Source organism: Lissotriton helveticus, chromosome 3_1, assembly GCF_964261635.1.
Source record: "Lissotriton helveticus chromosome 3_1, aLisHel1.1, whole genome shotgun sequence".
NCBI classification, from domain to species: Eukaryota; Metazoa; Chordata; class Amphibia; order Caudata; family Salamandridae; genus Lissotriton; species Lissotriton helveticus.
Genome location: NC_136061.1, coordinates 338,046,792 through 338,063,265, shown reverse-complemented (window position 1 = coordinate 338,063,265; position 16,474 = coordinate 338,046,792). Strand labels below are relative to the sequence as shown.

Here is a 16,474-nt window from a genome sequence, read left to right as displayed (position 1 = left end):
ATCCAATGGTAATTACTAGTTGAAGGCAAATCGCATATAGAACATTAGGAACACTGCAATTCTTTACATTGATTCAGACGGTCCTTGCTGCATTCAGGACATTATCAAAAATCAGTCTGTTTCGTGAGAAGTAATACCTTACATCCTAAACAGCTGTTTTAACAGAATGTTCCCGACTTTAAAAAGAGAGATGCCTAAAACATTGGCAGGGAGGCAGCATCCTGAATTTAGGTTGTATGAATGTTACTTTATTGTTTAACTGAAAGAAAAAAGCTCAACTATAATAAACTCCTAGCCAACGCTGCAACACCATTCTGCCAGCTAAGCAAGCCGAGTAAGATGGGATGTGCGGACTTCACCCGAAGGTGTCAGAGCGAATTCACAATAGAAACAGAACTGATACATGAGAACATTACTAGTGAACAAAATACAAAGGCAAACGTTACATTACATGAGGCAAAAGTGACAATGATAACAAACCGTGCCTTACACAGTGTGTAAGGCGCTTTTTGTTATCTTAGTCTAAGCCCGCCTGATTCTATGAAATGGCGGCGGGACGCGGGACAGGCCTTTATCCTTTTCTTTCACTTTCCGTTTCGCACTTCCGCCGCCGCGTATGCGCGTGCCGCGTGCGTGGGGGCGTGGGCAGCAGGGCTGGCTGCTGCTGAGTGGTGGTGAGCAATGCCAGGCAGCCCCAGGGCACGCACAACATCATGCGGGCCAATAAGCAGTAAGCCCCTGTGCGTGGCATATGGGGCGCGGCAGGCGGCGCGCATAGCCAAAGAAGAAGACAAGAGAAGAACAACGAAAACTACGAACTTAACTGCCTTCCAAGTCCAAGACAAAGCAGCCAGGCGGCCAGGCCCGCCCACGCTGAGCTGCCCTGTCCGATTTCCGAATCCGAGTCCGAAGACCAAAGTAAGTCACTCAGAGTCTGTCACTCCGTCTCCGTCACCGACCGGCGGGGCAGGGCTGCTGCTGGCTGCCTGCCTCCAGGTAACGGGCCCCGGCGTATAAACATTAATTATGGTGCCGTGGTGCGCACGCCCTACCGGCCTGGCCTGAGCCTTTTTAAAATTAATTAAATAGTTGGTAGTGGTACGCACTGGAGGCGGGCCGGGTCTTCATAATTAAAATGGTGCACGGGAGTGGCGGCGCGCAGAGTAGTGCTATTTTTATTTTGTATAGTGGTCATTTTCCTGCAGTTTTGCTCTTTTAGACTACTGTAAATAAAATGCGCTTTTATCAGCCAACGTAACGGTGTTCAATGCATTGATCTTGTTAAGATGAATAGCTAAAATACTAGATTGTTATTCCATCATGTTTTTAAATGTTCAGCATCACATGCTTACTTTCGTGAGCTTTCTATGTACTTATGACATATGCATCATCGTTATAGTTGCTTCAGTCAAGGAAAAAATGCGTGTCTCTGCATCAGATGTTTGGTGATTAGCAGCTGTCCTAAGCAGGTGTTACAAAAGGAACCTTACATTATTAATCTAGTATGTTTGCACTCCGGAATTTTTCAAGCTAGCTCAGTTGGTTGATGCACCTGTTACAATGATGCAACTGCAACCTAATGGCCACTAGTTTGGAATCAAAGCAAGTTCGGCTCAGCATTTCATCCTTCTCATGCTGAGAAGATGAGCACCATGCCTCGAAATTGTTTGAACACCTTCTGGGGCCTAATCCATTTTTAAAATAAAACGTGTTCTAGCATCACTTCGTAATGGACATACACAGGTGATATTCACGTGGCTCCTTGCTCGTAGTGGGGAGTAGAATCAGGCCAAGCCCCTCTCCTGTGATAACAAAAACAACACTCGCAGGCAACAAAATACACATAAATGAGAGAGCTGGACCAAAAGCAGCAGAGTGCGGATCATCCTTCTCTTGCTCTGTCAGGGTAAGCTGCTGTCTGCTGAGCTACAAATGGGATCACATCTGAAAAGAACCCACCCGAGAGAGGAAGTGTAAACAAACACAGCGCGGTGTAATTTAGATTGATTATTGCAGTGGATTCTCGTGGATCGAAGCGCTCTCTTGTAGTGGGCTCAGGTGCACCAATTATCCCTAGACACCTGCGACTGACCTCTGTCTTTTGGGGTCATGAGACGATGAGAGAGAGGCAATGTGACCTGTCATCACTCAAAGATCTCTAAGCAGTTGCAAGACCTGGCATCCTTGACGTGTTTTCCTCTGTCTTTTTGCTCTACCACCTGTATTTTTGATGTTATGCTGGACTTCTTTTTTGCTGTTTTATGTACTCCGTACACTTTACCACTGCTAATCAGTGCTCAAGTGCAAATGCTACCTCTGTCATTTTTAATTCTGCTGGGTTCTCCATAATTTGCATATTTGATTTACTGGTAAGTCCCTAGTAAAGTGCACTGTGTGTGCCCAAGGCCTGTAAATCAAATGCATCTAGTGCGCCTGCAGCAGTGATTGTGCCAACCATATAAGCACCCCTGTAAACGTGTCTCCAGCCTACCATTGCAGTGCCTTTGAGTACAGTTTTAAACTGCCAAGTCGACCTGGCAAGTGCAGTCTCTTGCCAGGCCCTAAGCCTCCCTTTTACTACATGTTGGACACCCCTAAGGTAGGCCCAAGACACTCCCAGGGGCAGGGTGCAGTGTATGTTAAAGGTGGGACATGTGTAGGTATGTATTACATGTCATGATGGTGAAATACTGCTAATTTCGTTCTTCACTATTGCCAGGACTAGCTCGCCAATAGGATATTATTGGAGCTGCCTTGTATGTTTGCTGACTGGGAACACATTTTAAAACTAGATTGAGGACAGATTCCTCATCCCTTGTCAATACTTTCGTGGATAAATTGACTACTGTCGATGGTGGAATTTCTATTATTTGTAAAAGTTTCTGCGCGCGGGGCGCTGTAGAGTGCGGGGCGCTGTAGAGTGCGGGGCGCTGTAGAGTGCGGGGCGCTGTAGAGTGTGGGGCGCTGTAGAGTGTGGGGCGCTGTAGAGTGCGGGGCGCTGTAGAGTGCGGGGCGCTGCGTTGCACTGTAGAGTGCGGGGCGCTGCGGTGCGCTGTAGAGTGCGGGGCGCTGTAGAGTGCGGGGCGCTGTAGAGTGCGGGGCGCTGTAGAGCGCTGTCGAGTGCGGGGCGCTGTAGAGTGCGGGGCGCTGTAGAGTGCGGGGCGCTGTAGAGTGCGGGGCGCTGTAGAGTGCGGGGCGCTGTAGAGCGCTGTCGAGTGCGGGGCGCTGTAGAATGCGGGGCGCTGTAGAATGCGGGGCGCTGTAGAGTGCGGGGCGCTGTAGAGTGCGGGGCGCTGTAGAGTGCGGGGCGCTGTAGAGCGCTGTGTGCTGCGGTGCGCTGTAGAGTGCGGGGCGCTGTAGAGCGCTGTGCGCTGCGGTGCGCTGTAGAGTGCGGTGCGCTGTAGAGTGCGGAGCGCTGTAGAGTGCGGGGCGCTGTAGAGTGCGGGGCGCTGTAGAGTGCGGGGTGCTGTGGGGCGCTGTAGAGCGCGGGGCGCTGTAGAGCGCGGGGCGCTGTCGAGCCCGGGGCGCTGTAGAGTGCAGGGCGCTGCGGGGCGCTGTAGAGTGCGGGGCGCTGTAGAGTGCGGGGCGCTGTAGAGCGCTGTCGAGTGCGGGGCGCTGTAGAATGCGGGGCGCTGTAGAATGCGGGGCGCTGTAGAGTGCGGGGCGCTGTAGAGTGCGGGGCGCTGTAGAGTGCGGGGCGCTGTAGAGTGCGGGGCGCTTTAGAGTGCGGGGCGCTGTGGGGCGCTGTAGAGCGCGGGCGCTGTAGAGCGCGGGGCGCTGTCGAGCCCGGGGCGCTGTAGAGTGCAGGGCGCTGCGGGGCGCTGTAGTGCTTGGGGCGCTGTAGAGCGCGGTGCGCTGTGGGGCGTTGTAGAGTGCGGGGCGCTGTAGAGTGCGGGGCGCTGTAGAGTGCGGGGCGCTGTAGAGTGCGGGGCGCTGTAGAGTGCGGGGCGCTGCGGGGCGCTGGGCGCTGTAGAGCGCGGGGCGCTGTCGAGCCCGGGGCGCTGTAGAGTGCAGGGCGCTGTGGGGCGCTGTAGAGCGCGGGGCGCTGTAGAGCGCTGTGCGCTGCGGTGCGCTGTAGAGTGCGGTGCGCTGTAGAGTGCGGGGCGCTGTAGAGTGCGGGGCACTGTAGAGTGCGGGGCGCTGTAGAGTGCGGGGCGCTGTAGAGTGCGGGGTGCTGTGGGGCGCTGTAGAGCGCGGGGCGCTGTAGAGCGCGGGGCGCTGTCGAGCCCGGGGCGCTGTAGAGTGCAGGGCGCTGCGGGGCGCTGTAGAGCGCGGGGCGCTGTAGAGCGCGGGGCGCTGTAGAGTGCGGTGCGCTGTAGAGTGCGGTGCGCTGTAGAGTGTGGTGCGCTGTAGAGTGCAGTGCGCTGTAGAGTGCGGTGCGCTGTAGAGTGCGGGCGCTGTAGAGTGCGGGCGCTGTAGAGTGCAGGGCACTGCGGGGCGCTGTAGAGCGCGGGGCGCTGTCGAGCGCGGGGCGCTGTAGAGTGCAGGGCGCTGCGGGGCGCTGTAGAGCGCGGGGCGCTGTAGAGTGCGGTGCGCTGCAGAGTGCGTGGCGCTGCAGAGTGCGTGGCGCTGCAGAGTGCGTGGCGCTGTAGAGTGCGGTGCGCTGTAGAGTGCGGGCGCTGTAGAGTGTGGTGCGCTGTAGAGTGCAGTGCGCTGTAGAGTGCGGTGCGCTGTAGAGTGCGGGCGCTGTAGAGTGCGGGCGCTGTAGAGTGCAGGGCACTGCGGGGCGCTGTAGAGCGCGGGGCGCTGTCGAGCGCGGGGCGCTGTAGAGTGCAGGGCGCTGCGGGGCGCTGTAGAGCGCGGGGCGCTGTAGAGTGCGGTGCGCTGCAGAGTGCGTGGCGCTGCAGAGTGCGTGGCGCTGCAGAGTGCGTGGCGCTGTAGAGTGCGGTGCGCTGCAGAGTGCGTGGCGCTGCAGAGTGCGTGGCGCTGTAGAGTGCGGTGCGCTGTAGAGTGCGGGCGCTGTAGAGTGCGGGCGCTGTAGAGTGCAGGGCACTGCGGGGCGCTGTAGAGCGTGGGGCGCTGTCGAGCGCGGGGCGCTGTAGAGTGCAGGGCGCTGCGGGGCGCTGTAGAGCGCGGGGCGCTGTAGAGTGCGGTGCGCTGCAGAGTGCGTGGCGCTGCAGAGTGCGTGGCGCTGCAGAGTGCGTGGCGCTGTAGAGTGCGGGGCGCTGTAGAGTGCGGGGCGCTGTAGAGTGCGGGGCGCTGTAGAGTGCGGGGCGCTGTAGAGTGCGTGGCGCTGTAGAGTGCAGTGCTATGTGATGTAGAATACTGTGTGCTGTAGAGTGGTGTACATTGTAGAGTGCTGTATGCCGCAGAGCGTTGTGTGCTGCAGAATGGTGTGTGCTGTAGAATGGTGTGTGTTGTAAAATAGTATGTGCTGCACTGCCCCTGAACCAGTAAGAACAAAAACGAAACTTTAAAACTGCAACAAAGTAGCACACTGTAGAAGCCTGTGTAAAACTGAAACTGACGAGGCAGGAGATGGGCTGTGCGTGCTCACGAGGTCAAATCTCGGCCTGAAGCGCGTGGCACTTTGCAGTCCTCATTCCCCTGAAAGTAACAACATTAGTTGTCTCGCCTTAGACAGCAAAGCTTCGCTTTGCTTTCGTCTAGGCGAGACCTAAAAAATAGTACATACTTTTATTTGACTATAATATTTCTAATACCCTTTTATTGCATTTAAAAATTTATGTAACAATACAATTCATTAAGTTTAACTAAATTACTTCTAATGAATTCTGTACTTTACTTTTAATAATTATTTATGCATTTTTTGTTTACTTTAGATGGGAATCTATTTTTGTATTTAAACTTGAGATAATCACATACAGCCAATAAAAGTGCTTCTGATATTGTATTGTATTGTATTTCTTATAAAGCGCTAACAATCATCCTGCGTAGGATATCACGGCGCTACACTGATAATGGTGAATGGGGGATAGACCTGAGTCCTACAGTTAATCTAGTTTGGGAAAAGGAAGGTTTTCAATTTTTTTCTGAATGATAAATGGCAGTCCGTAAGTCTCAGAGCTACAGGCAGCTCATTCGATTTGGTTGCAGCTATATGAGAGAAAGCTCGTTCTCCCATCCTGGCCCTCTTCACTCGAGTAGTTCTTGCTCTTGCTGTGGATTGAGAGCGAAGATTTCTGGTTGGTGCGTAAAACTTAATCCTATTTCTTAGGATAAGTGGACCAGTTTTATGCAGTGCTCTGTGTGTTATACACAGTATTTTAAAGGTTGCTCTCTGTCTCATTGGCAACCAATGAAGTTCTTTTATGCAGTTCTTGGCAGAGTCGAATTTTTTTAAATTACAGATTGCCTTGGCCGCCGCATTTTGCACTATTTGTAGTTTGGCAAAGAGATAATCTGCCATCCCTACAAACAGTGAATTCCGTAGTCCAGCCGACTCATCAGTAATGACTGGAGCAGGATCCTTCTACACTCTATGGGAATCCAGGGTAAGACTCTTCTGAGCATTTTTAACAAGGCAAAACCTTTGCCGCAGATTGTAGCCACATGAGACTTCATTGATAGGGTGGTATCGATTGTTACTCCCAGGTTTCTTGCTCTCAGTGTCGGGTTAGGGGCGCTTCCCAGGGATACTGGCCACCAGCTGTTATTCCAAAGCTGAGTATGTCCCCCAAAGAGTAATATTTCTGATTTGTCTGCGTTCAGTTTTAGACAGTGGCTATACATCCAGTCAGACAAATCAGTGAGGCAGTTTAGAAGCCTGCCCTTGGGGTCATACTCCTCATCCAAAATTATGGTTAGTTGAGTGTCGTCTGCGTAGGAACAGATTTCGGCACCCCACTTTCTTCCTATTGCTGCGAGGGAAGACACAAATACGTTAAACAACGTTGGACTCAATGAGGCCCCCTGTGGGACCCCATATTTGATGTTACGATGAGGGGATGAAAAATTGCCCATGCGCACTGATTGCGTTCTTTCCGATAGAAATGATTGCAACCAACCTAGGGCTCTGTCCCTGATACCTTTTGCCGCAAGAGTTTTTAATAGTAAATTGTGTGGTGCGGTATCAAAAGCCGCCGAGAGAGCCAATAAAATCCAATAAAATCAAGGTGACTGTTTTCCCCCGGTCTACCTGCAGTCTAATATTATCCAGCACGGATAATAGTGTTGTCTCCATGCTGTTGTTGACCCTAAAACCCTGCGTTCAGTTTTAGACAGTGGCTATACATCCAGTCAGACAAATCAGTGAGGCAGTTTAGAAGCCTGCCCTTGGGGTCATACTCCTCATCCAAAATTATGGTTAGTTGAGTGTCGTCTGCGTCGGAACAGATTTCGACACCCCACTTTCTTCCTATTGCCCCGAGGGAAGACACAAATACGTTAAACAACGTTGGACTCAATGAGGCCCCCTGTGGGACCCCATATTTGATGTTACGATGAGGGGATGAAAAATTGCCCATGCGCACTGATTGCGTTCTTTCCGATAGAAATGATTGCAACCAACCTAGGGCTCTGTCCCTGATACCTTTTGCAGCAAGAGTTTTTAATAGTAAATTGTGTGGTACGGTATCAAAAGCCGCCGAGAGATCCAATAAAATCAAGGTGACTGTTTTCCCCCGGTCTACCTGCATTCTAATATTATCCAGCACGGATAATAGTGTGGTCTCCGTGCTGTTGTTGACCCGAAAACCCGTTTGGGAAATGTCTAATAAGTTGTTTGTCTCCAAGAAGGTGGATAATTGCCTATTAACCAGTTTTTTTAGTACCTTCGATAGATAGAGCAATTGGGAAATGGGTCAGTAGTTGGCAGGATTATCAATGTCTGAGCCTGCTTTTTTTAATAATGGAGTAACTATAGCGTTCTTCCAGTTAGTTGGAAATTCAGCGGATTCTAGCAAGTGATTCAATGCTTGTGTTACTGCTGAGAAGCACAAGAGGAGCTTGGCCCTGATGGACAAATGGGGAGGCTGGGCCTAATTAGATCAATGAACAAAGAAAGGTGCCTCGCCACTTACTTTTTATCCCACACTTAAGGAAAAGTTGAGAACACTGTTTGTCGTACTCAACTAGGTATTTTTATTTATACCAATCAATTTTTGATTTCAAATTCCATTTTGTCAAAAACAACCTTATTATGGTCAGACAAACACATATATACAATATACATTCAACATATAGTGAGGCTTATATACATAACAACGTGTTGTCACAACAAATATTGTTCACTATTGACAAAAAAATTAAATGCAAAAGCTTTTCACAACAGACAATAATATTTACAATGTAATAAATGAAACACAAATTGACAAATGAAAAAAGACTTGGTGCAAAACACAAAATTGGTGATAAAGTAGAAAAATTAGGAAAGGAGCGTGAAAGCAAATTCAAAATTGATTGTCAGCCAGCAAATGCTGGTTTCCAAATTGTCCTTTCTAATTGGCCGACGCGTTTCGAATCCAGGAGATTATGTACCGGATTCTCATCAGGGCACAATTACTCTGTCTGTGAAATTTTAAAAAAAGAGAAGAAATGACGTTTCAGTATTTGGGTTGGAAAGACAGGACTCCCTATGAAGTGACATACAGCAGAAGGAACCTACCGGGTCTTCAGCAGAAACAAATTCGAGGTAAAGTAGTGAGTGCAGGCTGGAGCGGCTCCAAAAGGAGTCAGGGGGGCAGAACTACCTGCAATGAGGTGGATTAACATTAGCGCGGCTAGAACGTATAAAATGCACAGTTCGGTTGAATGGAAGACTCAAAAAATGCACGTACCGTCAGCTACTTCTCTGCTAGACGGGGGCAGTCGCCTTCGGATGTAAAATTAAATCCTTCCGTGGATTTTCACTGAAGGGTAAGTCCGGGCGCTGTGTGTAAACAGTGCGGGGTTAATATGTGTGGCTGGAGTTGACTTGAACAACAAGCACTGAGCTAGGTGGCGAGAAAACATACCTTCAACTTTCAAACGCTATGCGCGAGGGGTCTGGTTCTGCGGGTAAACTTTACTTCAATGGCCAGCGCGTGCAATTTTCGCCGGGCTCCGATTCACTGTAAGCAAACGGAACCGGGTTAGTTTATTAGCGCGATGAGCGAGAGTAAACAAAGGGGGCGGCGTTGCTCCGCAGGAGCGGTGCTTACCTCCGTGTTACTCGGTGAACGTATCCAGCATACTGCATAGATCCAAGGATGGACGCCACCGAAGTTGCCATGAAAAAAAGCACACCGCTGTGTGCTGGGGTTTATGGGATTTGTAGTTCTAGTTGCGCAACGTTCGCAGGAAAAATTCCAGGAGTGTGTTAATTGAGGAAATAATGAGACGAGACGGGTCTCGCAATTTCGGACAAACTGTTCAAGCCCTTACGAACACTGTTAAATTTTAAAATTAGATATGCTTCCTTTCTGAGGAGCAATCTGTCCAGATCCGCGTTATTCTGTGATGGACGTAGTGTGTACAGTACCGTCCACCTTAGCTCATTGGCATCGTGTTTGGCAGTCAAAAAATGTTCCACCATGGGAGCAGTCGTGATTTTGTTTTTAATTCGGGACCGATGTTGGCAGATGCGTGTGTTGACTTGTTGTGTAGTTTTGCCAATGTAAATTTGGTCACAAGGGCACTGCACCAAATACACGACATTCTTGGTTTTACAATTAGAGAATTCTTGGTGTCTCCATTTCGTTGCTCCATGTTGGAACTCATCACCTTCGATAGTATTTGGGCACACAACACAGGTACCACACTTGTGGTGTCCTGTGATTGGCTTCAGGTTCCACTGGCTTAGTAGATCAATTTTCTTTTTGGGTAATGACACGTCTGCTCTCATAATATGTTGTCCCACATTTTGATTCCTCTTGTAGGCGAACAACGGTCGCGGAAGTGGACAATCTAGATTCGCCATTAGATGCCAATTGTTCAGAACAGTTTTTCTTATTGTGTGTGTGTCAGGTCCGAAAGTGGTGACACACACCAGTCTTTCCAGTGTAGGTTTGGGCCGAACTTGTAGGAGTGTTTCTCGGGGGGTGAAGCGAGCTCTTTTGAAAGAGTGCTTCAAAAGTTTCTTGGGATACCCCCTTGTTTGCATTTCCTGACAAAACGTCGCTGCGTGAGACGTGAAGTCATCCAAGTGAGAGCAGTTCCTCCTTATGCGCAACATTTGCCCATATGGAAGGTTGGATTTTAAATTCCTCGGATGGGCACTTCTGTGGTGCAGGATTGTATTCCTGTCAGTGTCTTTTTTGAAGAGGGACGACTTTAACACCCCATTGATGTTTGATATTTCTACATCGAGGAAGGTCATCCTTTCATTGCTCTGCATCATTGAAAATTTGATGTCAGCATGCCTATTATTGAGCCAATCATGGAACGCTACCAGCTGGGTCTGGCTCCCCTGCCACAGGAGCCAGACGTCATCTATGTAGCGGAACCACTGCAGGATGTGCTGTTCAAAGGGGTTATTATTGTCCACAAATTTTTACTCATACTGGGCCATGAACAGTACGGCCATTTCAGGGGCATAAGGACACCCCATCGCCGTGCCCTTGACCTGCATAAAGAAGTCCCCATTGAATGTAAAGTAGTTCTTTTTTAGGGCAATTTCTGCCAGTCTCAAAATAAAAGAAGTGGGTACTTGGTGAGGCCTCACTCTAAGGTTCAAATAGATCTCCATCACCTCTAGCGCTTCTTCTTGTGGAATTTGCGTATAGAGGGAGGTTACGTCCATAGTGACCATCAATTGGGTGTCTTGGTCGAACTCAGTGTCTTCAACCTTCTGCAAAAAATCTGTTGTGTCACGTAAGTATGATTTGACTGACTGTAAAAACGGTTTCAAAAAGAAATCCACGCACTGCGAAAGCGGTTCAAGACAGGATTCACATCCAGACACAATTGGACGTCCTGGGGGGTCTTGAAGGCTCTTATGGATCTTTGGCAGGAGGTAGAGTACAGGGGTTCTGGGAATTTTTTTTAGAAGATATTCATATTCTTTTTTGCCCAGAAAACCACCATCCAACCCCACCTGCAATGAATCAGCAATGAGTTGTTGGATCTCTTTGACAGGGTTCCCAGAAAGACGTCTGTACCAGGGTTGATTATTCACCTGTTTGTTGCCTTCTGCTAGATATTGGTCACGAGACCACACACCACTGCACCGCCCTTATCGGCCTGTTTGATGATAATGGAATGGTCTTCCTTAAGGGCTTTGATTGCTGCCTGTTGTTTTTTGCCTATGTTTTGATGTACAAAATGGCGGCCCTTTTCAAGTTTGTCGATCGATGACAACAGGACCTGCTCAAAAGCGAGGACTTCTTTAGGGATATTTTGGTTGGGGACAAAGGTGGACTTATTACGTAGACCAGTTACTTCTGTGGAAGACGGTGAAGGATGGTTCCAAAAAAATATTTTTAAACGAATTTTACGGCAAAACTCAATCGCCTCTAATTTGAGTCTTGTGTAATCTGTTTTGCGGCCAGGTACAAATTTGAGACCAAGCGCTAGAACCGAATGTTCTTCAGGTGTTAATTGTCTGTTAGACAAATTCACCACAGTGCTGGGGCTCTCTATGATTTGTATGAGCGATTCCTGGTTCGCATCTCCCATGGTGGTTTGAAGCGAGTCTTTGGCTGTTGGCCCTGGTCTAAAAAAGCCACCTGTTTCTTATTTGGATTACGATTGTCCGAGCTCGATGAATCAGAGGAGGACGTCTCCGAAAATGTTGTGAACCGGTTTCTAGACTGGCCTTGGAACGTAGATAACACTCTCCGGGATTCTTGTTGTGTATAGTAGTCCTCTTTCAGAAAAGGATATACCTGCTCTATTTTGAACGACTTGACGTCTCGCTCATATTTGAAAGTTTTGTCATTAATGGTGTTATCCTTGAAGGTCCTAATTTCCTTCTCTATTTTTTCCAGGAGTGCCTTGGCGTCCGTCACTGCCGGACTAGTCTTGATCGTCTCAATTAGTTCCTCAATTTCTTTTTCCTCCTGTAAGCACAATCTCTGTGCTGTTTCAATGGTGTGGACCATAAGGTCCCGGCTGCACTTAGTATTGATAAAACTAAAACCTTTCTTATATTCTGCGTCTTCAACAAATATCACAGGTACATTCTTTACCTGTAGGCCCCAGGGGATTGTGCCCCCTTTGAGGTGCCTAAGCAAAAAAGTCCATGTAATTCTGTGCGAGTGTGCTTTTTTTGTAAACGTATCAGTCTATCTGACTCGTTTTGCTGTTTTGCGGTAGTGCTGAGGGTCACATTTGAAAAGGGAGAAGAGTCAATGAGGTTCTGAATGTGGTTTTCACTAAAAGATAGTGTGTCTTTGTCTGACATTGGTATGGGGAATAAAGGATTCCCAGGAGAAATTATCACATATAAATATCAAAAGACAAGGGTGTCTGTTGGCTCTCGCGGGGGGAACCCGCACTGAACTGAGAAGCACAAGAGGAGCTTGGCCCTGATGGACAAATGGGGAGGCTGGGCCTAATTAGATCAATGAACAAAGAAAGGTGCCTCGCCACTTACTTTTTATCCCACACTTAAGGAAAAGTTGAGAACACTGTTTGTTGTACTCAACTAGGTATTTTTATTTATACCAATCAATTTTTGATTTCAAATTCTATTTTGTCAAAAACAACCTTATTATGGTCAGACAAACACATATATACAATATACATTCAACATATAGTGTGGCTTATATACATAACAACGTGTTGTCACAACAAATATTGTTCACTATTGACAAAAAAATTAAATGCAAAAGCTTTTCACAACAGACAATAATATTTACAATGTAATAAATGAAACACAAATTGACAAATGAAAAAAGACTTGTTGCAAAACACAAAATTGGTGATAAAGTAGAAAAATTAGGAAAGGAGCGTGAAAGCAAATTCAAAATTGATTGTCAGCCAGCAAATGCTGGTTTCCAAATTGTCCTTTCTAATTGGCCGACGCGTTTCGAATCCAGGAGATTATGTACCGGATTCTCATCAGGGCACAATTACTCTGTCTGTGAAATTTTAAAAAAAGAGAAGAAATGACGTTTCAGTATTTGGGTTGGAAAGACAGGACTCCCTATGAAGTGACATACAGCAGAAGGAACCTACCGGGTCTTCAGCAGAAACAAATTCGAGGTAAAGTAGTGAGTGCAGGCTGGAGCGGCTCCAAAAGGAGTCAGGGGGGCAGAACTACCTGCAATGAGGTGGATTAACATTAGCGCGGCTAGAACGTATAAAATGCACAGTTTGGTTGAATGGAAGACTCAAAAAATGCACGTACCGTCAGCTACTTCTCTGCTAGACGGGGGCAGTCGCCTTCGGATGTAAAATTAAATCCTTCCGTGGATTTTCACTGAAGGGTAAGTCCGGGCGCTGTGTGTAAACAGTGCGGGGTTAATATGTGTGGCTGGAGTTGACTTGAACAACAAGCACTGAGCTAGGTGGCGAGAAAACATACCTTCAACTTTCAAACGCTATGCGCGAGGGGTCTGGTTCTGCGGGTAAACTTTACTTCAATGGCCAGCGCGTGCAATTTTCGCCGGGCTCCGATTCACTGTAAGCAAACGGAACCGGGTTAGTTTATTAGCGCGATGAGCGAGAGTAAACAAAGGGGGCGGCGTTGCTCCGCAGGAGCGGTGCTTACCTCCGTGTTACTCGGTGAACGTATCCAGCATATTGCATAAATCCAAGGATGGACGCCACCGAAGTTGCCATGAAAAAAAGCACACCGCTCTGTGCTGGGGTTTATGGGATTTGTAGTTCTAGTTGCGCAACGTTCGCAGGAAAAATTCCAGGAGTGTGTTAATTGAGGAAATAATGAGACGAGACGAGTCCGGGCAACAGGACTGGAGGCACAACTGGTTTATAGTCTCGCAATTTCGGACAAACTGTTCAAGCCCTTACGAACACTGTTAAATTTTAAAATTAGATATGCTTCCTTTCTGAGGAGCAATCTGTCCAGATCCGCGTTATTCTGTGATGGACGTAGTGTGTGCAGTACCGTCCACCTTAGCTCATTGGCATCGTGTTTGGCAGTCAAAAAATGTTCCACCATGGGAGCAGTCGTGATTTTGTTTTTAATTCGGGACCGATGTTGGCAGATGCGTGTGTTGACTTGTTGTGTAGTTTTGCCAATGTAAATTTGGTCACAAGGGCACTGCACCAAATACACGACATTCTTGGTTTTACAATTAGAGAATTCTTGGTGTCTCCATTTCGTTTCTCCATGTTGGAACTCATCACCTTCGATAGTATTTGGGCACACAACACAGGTACCACACTTGTGGTGTCCTGTGATTGGCTTCAGGTTCCACTGGCTTAGTAGATCAATTTTCTTTTTGGGTAATGACACGTCTGCTCTCATAATATGTTGTCCCACATTTTGATTCCTCTTGTAGGCGAACAACGGTCGCGGAAGTGGACAATCTAGATTCGCCATTAGATGCCAATTGTTCAGAACTGTTTTTCTTATTGTGTGTGTGTCAGGTCCGAAAGTGGTGACACACACCAGTCTTTCCAGTGTAGGTTTGGGCCGAACTTGTAGGAGTGTTTCTCGGGGGGTGAAGCGAGCTATTAGATAATAGTGTTGTCTCCGTGCTGTTGTTGACCCTAAAACCCGTTTGGGAAATGTCTAATAAGTTGTTTGTTTCCAAGAAGGTGGATAATTGCCTATTAACCAGTTTTTTTAGTACCTTCGATAGATAGGGGAATTGGGAAATGGGTCGGTAGTTGGCAGGATTATCAATGTCTGATCCTGCTTTTTTTAATAATGGAGTAACTATAGCGTTCTTCCAGTTAGTTGGAAATTCAGCGGATTCTAGCAAGTGATTCAATGCTTGTGTTACTGCTGGGCATATACTGGGAGCTATTTGTGCAAAAATATGGTGTGGACATGGGTCCAGTGGGGAGCCTGATTTAATTTCAAGCACGACTTTCCCGATTTCTTCTTCAGAGAACGGACCAAAGCGGGAGCAGCTGATCTGGGGGGTAGATAACTCGGGGGTCTCTAAGCTTTCCAGATTAGCATGAGAGAATGAAGAGTACATTTTATCAATTTTTTCACAGAAAAAGTCATTGATTTTGTCGCAGCCTGCTTGTGAGGGAGTCAAATTTGACGAGAGGCTTGTAGGGCTGCATAATTCCTTGACTATTTTAAATAGTTCTTTGGTCGAGTATTTATTTTCTGTTATTCTGCGAGAAAATTATTCCCTTTTTGCCTTCCTAATGGCTTTGTTGTAAAGTATAAGTTCTTTCTTGTATGACGATCTGGCATCTTGGGTTTTTGTAAGTCTCCATTTGTGTTCAAGGGATGTGCATTTCCTTTTTAGTAACTTTAGTTCCGGCCCATACCACTTTTCTGACATAGTTCGTCTAGATTTGTTATTGGAATGTAGCACTAAACAATGTTCCAGTGCGTTCCTGATATGGTTCTGAAGTTGGTCTATTTCATCGTTAATACTAGTTTTTGTAGTATTAGAATATTTAAAATGTTGCTGAAAAGCTTCTACTGAGAAGTTTTTCCAACTCCTGGTTTTTGCTGCTGCCGGGCATAGTGGTCTGGTATTATTGACTGGTAGATTAATATCAAACTCAATCATAGAGTGATCCGTCCAAGTCATAGGTTTTATCCCTTTAATGTGGGTCATGCTGCTCCAGGCGGCCTTGCATGCCCTCCATGTACATACTCAATTTGTCGAAACACGCCTCTATGGCCTTGAATCCAGTATGTAGCTCGGCCATGATAGCGGCGGTTCCCTTCGCCACTGTGCCGCCAGCACCTGGAGGATCGACGCGGCCAGAGAGGTAATCTTGCAGTGCTTCTTCTCCTCCCTCCTTTCTTGGGGTCTGGTTCATCTAAAAGCACCACATGTCCCTGGCATTCACAATCAGCGGGCAGACATATTAAGCAGGATGACAAATTCTTGTTTAGAATGGGAGTTCAACCAAGAAGCCCTTACTTTAGATATGAAATTACTTTCCCAAACGGCTAGCATTGAGACAGAGTGGAGCAAGGAAACACACACCAATGTGTGCTGCTGATACCTTTAGACCTTTGCCTCTTTTGTAAGGCTAGATTGGCCAGGCAACCTTTATAGCTTGATAGATTACCATGGTCCAACTTCGAATGCAAATAACTCCTTTTAGCTACAGGTCCCTGTTAGTCCATGCATTGGGATGAGTCACATTCTGTTTCCCTCTTTTTCAAAGCAAGACCCCTTTTCTCATAGCTTGTTTCCAGAGGCTGAAAAAACTTTAAAACAGAGCAACCACACATTTGCACACACACCAAATATTTTATCTGTGGACCTCTGCAGCGAGAGTGAGAGGTCGCAGAGGATGGCCCAGTCTAGTTCTTTGCGCGAGCAAAAGTATCAGAGGAAGAAGGAAGTGTGTGATTCCATATATATCTCTGCAGGAAGTTGACTACTGACCAGCTGATACCTCGGGCATGTCATGGACAGACAGCCTAAACTCAAACAGAAGCTCTGGTACTGCTCACAGCGCAAGTTGGCATTGGTGCTTG

General features: G+C 47.6%; 1 protein-coding gene across 1 annotated transcript in view; it reads left to right on the top strand.

The window, feature by feature from the left end:
* The first annotated feature begins 650 nt into the window (after positions 1 to 650).
* The window catches only part of LOC144822440 (uncharacterized), a 270,958-nt gene continuing 255,134 nt past the window's right edge, over positions 651 to 16,474 (top strand). Inside the window, exon 1 of the mRNA XM_078679967.1 lies at positions 651 to 918. The gene's annotated coding sequence lies outside the window, so the exon portion shown is untranslated. The remainder of the gene's footprint in view (positions 919 to 16,474) is intronic.